Source organism: Peromyscus eremicus, chromosome 1, assembly GCF_949786415.1.
Source record: "Peromyscus eremicus chromosome 1, PerEre_H2_v1, whole genome shotgun sequence".
Classification (NCBI taxonomy): Eukaryota; Metazoa; Chordata; class Mammalia; order Rodentia; family Cricetidae; genus Peromyscus; species Peromyscus eremicus.
The window spans coordinates 86,937,742-86,943,595 of NC_081416.1; the positions used below are offsets into that span (position 1 = coordinate 86,937,742).

Here is a 5,854-nt window from a genome sequence, read left to right on the forward strand (position 1 = left end):
CTGCTCTGGGTCCCACCTGTCATATGGAGTACCCACAATGTGTTCCCTTTACAGTGAGGAAAATGAGGGGCCACTAGCATAATGTATGAACCTACCATCCTCATTTTCTTTTTGTATATCACGCTATGGGCATGTGGATACCACAATTCCCAGAGAAAATAATCTCCAGACTGCTTTGGGGGCCTCTTCTGGCCTCTACTCCTAAAAATAGCTTTTAGTCATTGAGTTATCCCAAGCCTGAAATGTGACCCAGGGGTGACTGTGAGATTGGAAATGGAACTTGGTTCCCACATGTGAACTTGTAAGGCTGTTCATGATATGGGGTCCAAACCAGGGTGGGAGTAAGAGAAGCAGAGCTTTTAGGCTGAGAACCAGGAGTGTCCCCCTACCGACTTCATTCAACCCCGGATAGCAGAGTCCTGAAAAATCCACATTCTGATGTGGCGGCTTCTTGAGTATTAAACAGTATATGCTTGATAGAGAAGGGTAGAAACAGGCCCTTCATTAGCTAGTTTTCCTTGTGAGTCACTCCTAGACAGACACGTGGTGTGCGGGTCTCTGGATCAGTTTGCCTAGTCCATTCGGGCTACTATAACAAGTCACTTGGTACTGAGTAATACATACACAATAAAAAACATATTGCTCAACCTTCTGCCTGATTTAAGTTTCTGGTAAAGACTCTTGCTAGCTCACAAATGGTTACTTTCTTGCTATGTCCTCACAGAAAGCGTTCCTCCACCTTCATAATCTAATGATCTCCCAAAGACACCCACTCCCAACCTAAATATTGTCACATTAGAGTTTTGGGTTTCAACATAAAATTTTTGAACTATGTATTTCACTCATAGCCTCTTGTCCTCTTGGGATCTCTGTGTGTGTGTGTGTGTATGTGTGTGTGTTATGTAAGTGTTTGTTTATACAGGTGAATGGGTGTGTGTGATCGTGTGGAGGCCTGAGTTCGATGTTGAGTATCTTCTTCTATCCTTTGCCCCATATGTCTTTGGAGACAGGGTCTCTCACTAAATCTGGAACCCACTGATTTGGCTGGGCTGCCTGGCCAATGAGCTTTAGAAATCTGCTTGTCCTTAGTCCCCTTCCCAACCCAGCTGATGTTGCTACTGACACACACCACTGTGTCAGGCCTTTATGTATGTGCTGAAGATCTGAATTCGGATCAGCCCAGCTCCACCTCTAACATGTTTTAAGCTAAAAAACAATCAAGAATCAGAGTGTGTACATGGTTCAGTTAGTAAAGAGCCTGCTGTGCAAGAATGTCTACAGTCCTATTCTTGCTTTTTTTAGCCTGAAACATGTTAGAGGTGGGCCTGGGCTGGTGAAACCCAGGAGTGCAGGGAGTTTACTTCCCATGGTGTGGTCCCAAGTCAGTGAGAAAAGAGAGTTGGCAGCAGCCACATTCCTAAGCGCCCACCATCTTCCCTTTAATAACTAAGAACTGGTTTCTCGTTACAAATGATACCTAAAACTCCAGCACTGTGGCTTAGCCACGAGGCAAGCTGCTGCAATCAGGAGAGGTTTACCTTCTCGGGCCAGCTGGATTCACAGCCTTGAATCTCCCCTGCCGCATCTTCCACTTTAACTCATCCTCAGCACCCCATAGGGGGTTCCTCAAGGCCCTGGTTTGTTCTTCCTGAATGTCAGTCCTTTAACTCCAGCCTTAGGCTTTGCTCTCCAGAGCACACAGAATGAAGCCACCCCTCCGCCACTTACTAGCTACGACTTTGGAGCAGGCTGATTTGCCTTGCTTTGCCTCGGGCATTTCTTTGTAAAGCGAGGATAAATGATGTAGCCCTACACAGACTTACTGTGCAGACTAACAAGTGCTAATGTATGTCAGTTTACTGCCCTATAACCATTAGCTTTTACTGTTGCTCCTCTTTTTCAAGGGCACTATATTAATCTACCGAGGCTGCCAGAGCGATATACCAGTGACTGAGTGCCTCAAACAACAGAAATGAAGTTCTTATTATTGTGGAGACCACAGGTCCGAGATGCAGGTGTGGGCAGAGTGGGTGTCTGCCGCAGCCCCTGTGGCTCGTGTGTGGCTGTTTCTCACTGAAGCCACATGTGGTCCTTTCCCCATGTGTGCTCATTGCCAGTGTTTCTTTTCATATCAGAAATTTTTCTTTTTATGAAGACATCTGTCAGAATGAGTTAGGGTCTACTCCAATGACAATTTAGACTTACTCTTTAAAAGTTCCATCTCCAAATATAGCTATATTTTGTGGGACTGGGGCTTAGGACCTCAACAGATGAGTTTTAGAGAGATATACAATTCAGCCAATGACAAAGATTCTCAATTGTGACTTTACTGTAAGGCCAGGGTTGTACCCTAGGAATTGCCATGGTCCTGGAGAAAAACAGGAAGTACAATCACTCTAGCTCTTCCATGTCACGGTGTGAAAAGATGAGAAGGACTTATGTGTTCAAACTAGAGTGGTTCTACTTATAATTTTTTTTTTTTTTTTTTTACTTCAAGAGGGGACAAGGGTAATTAATATACGGTCAGTAGAAATTGCACTTCCATTTTTATAATTTAATGTACCCCCATGTTAAAAATGTATAGTTTGATTTGATTATAATTCCCTGTCAGCCCCGTGATCAAGGAGGGAAATAACCAACCCAGCAGAGTACCATATTGCTAATCTGTAATACTTGGTAAACAATGGGTTTATCCATACTGTCATGATTAATTTTTACTGTCGTCAAGACATATTCAAGCGTTTCCTGAGAAGAGGGAGTCCCAATTGAGTGTGGGTTTTTTTTTTTTTTTTGGTTTTTTTTGAGACAGAGTTTCTCTGGAAATGTTTTGATTATTGATTGAGGTGCGAGGGTCCAGCCCATATGGGTGGCATCATTCCCTGGACAAGTAGTCCTGAATTGTGTAAGAAAACTGGTATCGTTGGCCAGTGCCAGCAGAGATCTTGTAAGGCGCTCTCCCCAGTGGCTTCTGACTCTACTCCTGCTTGAGTCCCTGTCCTAACTTCCCTTGGTGATGGACTGTGACCTGGAAGCATAAGATAACAACCTTTTCCTCTCCTCAATTGCTTTGGATCATGATTTTTATCACAGCAACAGAAAAGTAACTAGAATATCCACATAATCCCCACTGTAGGTGAAGGAACACTTGTATGCACTTACAAAGTTACACTTTCTCCTGATGTCTGATGTCTATTACCTTGCCAGATCCTCACTTCAAGCCTTGTGAAGTGGACAGTACAAGAAATAACATTGCATTAAAAAAATTGAAAGGGACTCAGAACAACTCATCTTTGCTAGGTGACCCTATTTGTCCTTCCCCGTCTATGTGCTTCCCAGATTAATCTGAGGGAATGATAGTATGGATCTGGATCCACTTACTAAGGTCATAGGCAAATAGCCATCATGTATCCACGAGTAAGTCCTGAACTATCCCTATACTAATGAGAATTAAAGAAATTAAACAGATAATCACACCTGTAGTACTTGAGTGACGGTGCTAGGTGGGCCACAGGCTGGACCTCAGAGCAACCTGCTATATCTCAAAACAAGAGAGGGCAGGATGGAAACAGGGAGAGATGCAGACTGTTTGATGATCTGTTCCGGAAGGAGGAAGCCATTGATTAGTGAGCTTTGTTTGATCTGCTCAAGGATCAAAAGGATAAACACTATGAGCAAAGATGAAAGATGACCTGGAAACCCTGTCCCTGCAGCCTGCTGGGATGCCAGGATGCTGAGGGCTTAGCAATCCAGGTGGAGGATACTCACAGAACCATGGAAGAACTACAGGTCTTCCTCAGCCAGGACTCCAACACCTCCCCGACCCTCAAGAAGAGCCTCCATTTATTCCTTGAGTCCTCTCAGGGTTCAGGGGATGCAAGGTTGTAAGGGAACCCAGTGATAAAGCCCTGATTCTTTGGCTTTAAAGAACATGGGCATGAGTCATTGGCTAACATATGATGAATGCTACAATTGGGCTGAGCTTGGGGAACTGAAACAGGTCGCTGTGAACCCTTCAAACCTCCTCTGTGAAGGGCACAACAGAAGACACCTCAACTTAGGCCTAGAGAATATGCTGATAGAAGGAGGTTTCTGGTTCCAATTTGAGAGGAGAGAACCACATCTGTGAAGCCAAGGAAGAGGCACCAGTCAATACTAACTGAATTTCTAACCTGGGCCAGGGCCTGTGTTATCCCATTGGGTCTCAAGGGCACTTAGTAAGGTAATCATGGGGATATTCCATCTCATAATGGAATGAGGAGACTGATACTCATGAGTTCACAATGAAGTTACATAGTTGGGTTGGCATATGGCAGAGCCAGGATGTGAATTCACCTCTACCCATTTGAAAACCTGGGTTCTTACCAATTGTCATGTCCATTTCCTAGCGAGTTCCCTGAACTCCCCTGGGTAGACTGAAGCGGCTGGATGTTGAGACAAGTTGGTCAGTCAGCATGCCATTGCAGTGGTTTTCGGGAGCTAGTGTAATCTCCCAGTCTACCAGTTTATTTTTTATAAACTTGAGCAGCCCATTGTTGAAAGAAACACAGTCTTGATTCAGAGTGCGTGACTTCTCCTCTGGCTATGACAACATGCCCAACAGAAACAGCTGAACAGAGGAAAGATTTATCTTGGCTTATAGTGTCAAAGGGATTTTCATTCATCCTGGCTGGGCAAACATGCTGTCAGAGACCTCTCTGTCTGTGGTGGCAGCAACACGTGGCCATGGCTATTCACAAGGCACAGACCAGGAGCAGGGAAAGCTAGATTGGAAACAGAAATACAGGTGTGTCTATAACTTCCAAATGCCAGATCCCAGTGACCTGTGTCTATCATCAGCTAGGCCCCGCCTCCTAAAGACTTCACAGCTCTCCAAACAAGTCCCAGCATTCAAAACATGAACCTATGGGGGTACATTTAGCAGAGCATAACAAGGGGGCTCTTCCTCTTTTCCTCCCCTGACCCCAAATGGTAGCATCATAGCTCTCTGTAAGGAGGTGACATGGCTTCAGGCTATGAGATGGGGTAGATGGCCTGGGAAAGGAGGAAATGGCTGTGATCTACTCCTGCACTGACAGCTGGAGTCCCGCCAGCCTCAGTTATCTGTTTTCACAGGCCAGCTTATGGCTTCTGCACTTTTTAAATGCTAAAGTGTGTTCAACTTGTGGCACCTGGGCAAAGAGAATGATAAATTTGGCCAACATAAAATTGTAAACTTACTTCAAACATTTGGAGATTCTTTGGGGATTTTTTTTTTTTCTGGGATAACTCAACGCATGGTTCTTGAGTTGAAACTTTGTAGACGATGGTGTTTTGTCACAAAGTCAAAAGGTTGGGCATACACCTAGCAGATTCTACACTTTGGAAACCTTCCGGACTCTATAAAAAATGCAGTGACTCTGAATTAATTCTTATGGCTGGATGTCTCAAGCCATTACAACTAATCTTCCTGTTCCTTTCATGGTGGATTACAGGAGAATTACTGTTATCATTGGCTGAAGCAGAAGATGGGAAGGAGGGCATATAAGCACCCATCCGCCTTCCCAGAGCTCATAACTAATTTCGAGCACTCTTACACTGTGTCAGCCCTTGACCTCAGCCCAGGAGGGCAGGATGTGGATCTACTTTGGAGACATACTTTTGTATTAGTTACCTTCCTATTATTCTGGTTAAATATCACAATCATGGCAACTTATAGAAGGAAGGATTTCTTTGGGTTTAGGGTCCATGATGGTAAGGGCATCATGGCAGCAAGCAGCAGGTATGGTAGCGGAAGCAGAAATGTGAGCGAGCTCACATCTTGAATTTGGAAATTTCAAACTGGAAATGATGAGAGGTTTTTAATCTCAAGGCCCAC

General features: G+C 44.4%; 1 long non-coding RNA gene across 1 annotated transcript; it reads right to left on the reverse strand.

Annotated features, from left to right (window-relative positions):
• Positions 1–4,463: 4,463 nt before the first annotated feature.
• Positions 4,464–5,316, reverse strand: LOC131900020 (uncharacterized). Its single transcript, XR_009376161.1, has 2 exons — positions 5,218–5,316; positions 4,464–4,760 (listed from the first exon to the last, which is right to left on the reverse strand). It is a non-coding gene; the product is annotated as an uncharacterized LOC131900020 (long non-coding RNA).
• Between the last annotated feature and the right edge of the window lie 538 nt (positions 5,317–5,854).